Source organism: Triticum dicoccoides, chromosome 7A (assembly GCF_002162155.2).
Source record: "Triticum dicoccoides isolate Atlit2015 ecotype Zavitan chromosome 7A, WEW_v2.0, whole genome shotgun sequence".
In the NCBI taxonomy this organism is placed as follows: Eukaryota; Viridiplantae; Streptophyta; class Magnoliopsida; order Poales; family Poaceae; genus Triticum; species Triticum dicoccoides.
Genome location: NC_041392.1, coordinates 640,080,183 through 640,084,545, shown reverse-complemented (window position 1 = coordinate 640,084,545; position 4,363 = coordinate 640,080,183). Strand labels below are relative to the sequence as shown.

The 4,363-nt window shown below is 52.7% G+C and overlaps 1 pseudogene; it reads left to right on the top strand.

The window, feature by feature from the left end:
* Positions 1 to 2,125: 2,125 nt before the first annotated feature.
* On the top strand, positions 2,126 to 2,907 carry LOC119333763 (annotated as a pseudogene).
* The last annotated feature ends 1,456 nt before the right edge of the window (positions 2,908 to 4,363 follow it).

Sequence of the window (4,363 nt, the reverse complement as noted above, 5' to 3'; positions counted from 1 at the left end):
AGTAAATTTGAAAAAAATGGAAAATTCAGAAAAATAAAAATAAAAAAATTGTAAATTCAAGAAATAGTTGGGAACAAAATTTTAAAAATAATTTCGACTTTTCCATCGTGCGAACAGTAATTCAAAAAAAGTTCGAACTTTTGGAACGAAAATTTTCCCTCGGTCACTGTTCACGCAGTGAAAAAATGATTTTCCTGATTTTTTTTACTTTTTTGAATACTGTTCATGCTGTTTACAGTAATTCAAAAAACAAATTCCGGTGAATTTTGTTTCCAATTTATTACCTCCGGGTACATGTAAAAAAAACTGAATTTTTAATACTGTTCACCGGTGAAAAGTCGAATTTATTTTTTAAAAATTCTGTTCCCAATTTTTTTTGAAATACTGTTCATCCGGAGGCAAAAAATGCTTTGTAAAATTTTATTTTTCTGAATTTTCATTTTTTTCCGAACTTACTGTTCATCAATCAATGGGTCAAACCCGGTCAAAACCGGTCAAGGGGAGGGGAGGGTTGAATTTTGGCCGGTTTTAAGAGTTGGAGGTTGCAGATTAGACGGTTTTGGAGTTGGGGGTTGTATATTAGATTAGGGCTAGAGTTGAGGAGTGTAATATGCACTTCTCTTTTCGAGTCCCCCGCTCCTAACTATTTTCCTCCTGACACCCTTCTTCTTCGAGTCCCCATGTTCGAGCCTTCGCGAAGAAGGATATACGTAAAAGTGACCAGGACTAGTTCTTGACTAGAGCTACACATGAAGCTGCTTCCTGACCGCGAAGGTCTTCTTGACCATGGAGCTGCTGCAACTCCTGATTGGCTGCACCTGAGACGCCGGCTGCATCATCTTGGGCGCCTGCACCAACTGCGTCTTGCGCCGCCGTTTGGCGTCCGCTGCTTCCTGGTAACCTTGGCGGAGCTTGCGCTTCGCAGCTTCCATCTTCTCCTCCGAGCAGAGCCGGGCACGGTCACCGTCGACGAAGCCGGCGGCAGGATCGGACACCTTTTTGATGATTTCTGCCGTCTTCTTGGACACCGGCTCGCAGATGATCTTGGGACTGGGAGGTCGCTTCGTCTTCACGTCAGGGCCGGCGCAGGCACGCTGCTGCAGGCCGATGGTCGCCTTGGGCTGCGGTAGCTTCTTCATCGGCATGGCGTCGTCCTTGGTGACCTTGAGGACGTCGTCCTGGACGGAGGTCTCCCACCCGCTCACGATGCCGCGCGCGAGGAGGCGGACGCGCTCCGAGTCGTGCTCCCGCAGCGCGCGCACAGAGTCGGCGAGTTCCGTGGAGATGGGCACCCCCGGTGTTGATGGAACCAACCTCAGCGTCTCGAGAGACTCTGCCATGAGGTCGTCGAGAATCCCGCAGATACGCTCCGCCTGCTCCTCGTCGGCGGCGTTGCAGAGCCCTACCAGCAGGTCCCCCCTCGCGCGCTGGAACACGTGGCGGGAAAATTGGTCTGGGTCGGCGGCCTCGATGGCGGCGTCCACGGGGTCGAAGGCGCCGTAGAAGCTCTTCCACCGGCGGAGCATCTGCGCGGCCATGGCGGCGGCGGCTTTTCTGCGAGCTCCTGCGATCGATCTTGGATTGGATGGGGGAGTGGGGAGGATTGGATGGGGAAATTGGGAAGGAAGAAGGCGATCGCCTACCACGAGGCCCCCAATGCAGCTTATATCTCCCGGCGAGGCGGTGGCCGTACTCCAGTCGGTACTCCCGATCGAATTCGGAAGCGCGTTTCACTCCAGTCGGCCGGAATCCGATTGAACGGCGGCAAATGCGCTCCACGCGTTGCGCGCGCGCCACGAAAACTTGCCCTGTACATTCACGGCCACCCCATGACCACCGTCACGCACCAGCAGCGGGGGTAGGAACCCCATGGCCACCGTCTCGCGGGTAGCCGCTGCCGAAGCCGCCATTGGCGCCATGATCGATGACCACGCCGCCGGCTCCCGCAAGAGACGGCGCATCGGGACTACAAGCTGACGCGCCCACGCGCTCCACCGCAACCTGCTGGCGCGGGAAGGGCGGCTCCTGGCGCGGACGTCGCCCTGAAATGCCTCATCCGCTCACCCGACGACGGCAAGAGGAGGCGCCGTGACCACGCGCTCCGCCGCAACCTGCTGCGTGAGGCATGCTACCTCGCGGCGTGCCGTGGCCACCCGTCCGTCGTCGGCTTGCACCGGACAGTGCAGCCTCGTCCTGGAGCACGTCGGCCCGAGCCTCGGCCACGTTCTGCCTTCTGCGTGATCGCCACGAGCCGTTCACTGAGGAGGAGACGCGCCGCGTCATGCGGCAGATCCTGGGCGGCGCCGAGAGGATGCACGAGCGCGGCATTGTCCACCGGGACATCAAGCCCGGGAACATCCTCGTCGGCGGCGAAGGCGTGGTGAAGATATGCAACCTCGGGCTGGCCGTTTCAATGGCGAGCGCGCCGCGCTCCGCCGCGCGCGGTCAGGCCGACACGCTCTGGTACATGGCTCCGGAGATGCTCCTGGGGAAGCCGGAGTACGACGAGCTCGTGGACGCCTGGTCGCTCCGCTGCGTCATGGCTGAGCTGCTCGCCGGCGAGCCATTGTTCCCTGGCCACAGCGCGACCGACCAGCTCCTGAGAATCTTCCGCGTGCTCGGTAGCACGTGTATGGGTATGGCATCCACGCCGCTCGCCGACGCGGGGCAGAAGCCGCTGACCGGCCGAGGCGGCAGCCGGCCGCGCGAGCTGTTTCCCGAGGAGCGCCTGTCGCGTGACGTGTTCGAGGTTTTTTTAGAGGGGCTCCTCACGTGCGACCCCGGCGAGCGTCCGCCAGCGGCCATGGTGCCCATGGTTCGCTGGCACCGCCGACGTCCACGCCGCGTAGGATGCGTGCTCGACCACCATTCTTGGGAGCCGCGTACAAAGATGATTTTATTTTGTAATGTATATTCACGAGTTTACTTTACTGCCAGGGACGAGCGTACCTTGTAAAGCATGCTTGAAAAGTGTACAGAGCTTGAGTGGAGCTGTAATGGAATTGTAAATGAGTTGGTTTGACATAGTGCTACCAATACTGCAGACCAGTACACGTCTCCACGACACGCGACATGGAGAGTCGACCAGTACACGTTTCTAGCTTGCAGTCTAGATTCCCAAAATTATTCTCTTTTGCCAAGGATCCATGGATTTGTGTTAAGGCCATCTTCGATTCAATTGACTTGTACCAACACTTTCACCTACCTTTGTCTGCTCAAGCTTTTGATGAGCTAAACTTGATAAGAAGTATGTTGATCTCCCATACAAGAGATGATGCTTGTAAGGATTTATGGTTCTGGCAGGGCTCCTCAAAAGTTTACAAACCTAAGCTGTTCTATGGTCATGTTTTTCAGAATGAAACGTTTAACCACTTGCTGTGCTGGATCTGGAAATCCTCTTGCACTATCAAGATCAAGGTTTTTGCATGGATGCTCATCATGGATAGACTCAACACTAAGGATATGGTTGATAGAAGGCACTGGCATATGGATGATGGTGTTACTTGCAGGCTATGCCCCCTTCAAGCGAGAGAAACCAGAGACCATCTCTTCTTCAACTGCAATTTCAGTGTCAGAGTTTGGAATTATTTGCAGATCGATTGGTCGGCTGGAACTTCAATGTCTGACCTAGTCATCCAGGCAGGGAGAAGTTTTGATAAGCCCTTTTTCAATGAAGTAGTATTTATTGCCTGCTGGAATATCTGGATAATCAGAAATGCCACAGTGTTCAGAGGAGAGAGGGCAAGTTTCAACAAATGGAGAGGAGCTTTCAAGCATGACATTACTCTGATGCAGCATCGAATCAAATCTGGATACAAGGATGAGCTACTCAAGTGGATCTCTTTCTTGCCACCTTAAGTTTTCGCCTTTTATTTTCTTTTGTTTTTCTCCTCTCCTTTCGGTTACCTTTTGTAATCATGTTGTTGTAACTGTTGTCTGGCTTTAATAAAGTTTTGATATGCTGTGGGGGTTTTCCCCACAGTTCACAGTCAAAAAAAACATAGAAAATGATTAGCCTTTGTTGGGTGAGCATCCGGAAATAAAATGTTGGTTGTTCCAGGGACATTTCCACTCAAAACATCGAACATCAACCGTTTCTTGCTGTTGCATTGCACAGCAAACAAGGCCAACGGCACCCCTGACCTCTACAAAACCGTTGTTCCCGTTGATAGCATTTGCTTCCATTGCCCAAAGATATCTGGCAGACGCAATGTAGACACAAAATTGGGACACCAGTGGAATACATGGTTTATAATATACTGGTATGGTGGTAACCAATACTAGTGTCCTGTGATTTAGCAAACCCTTTCTATCAATTTGAAAACACCAAAAATGTGACCCCCACCACCGTCCCCACAAAAAC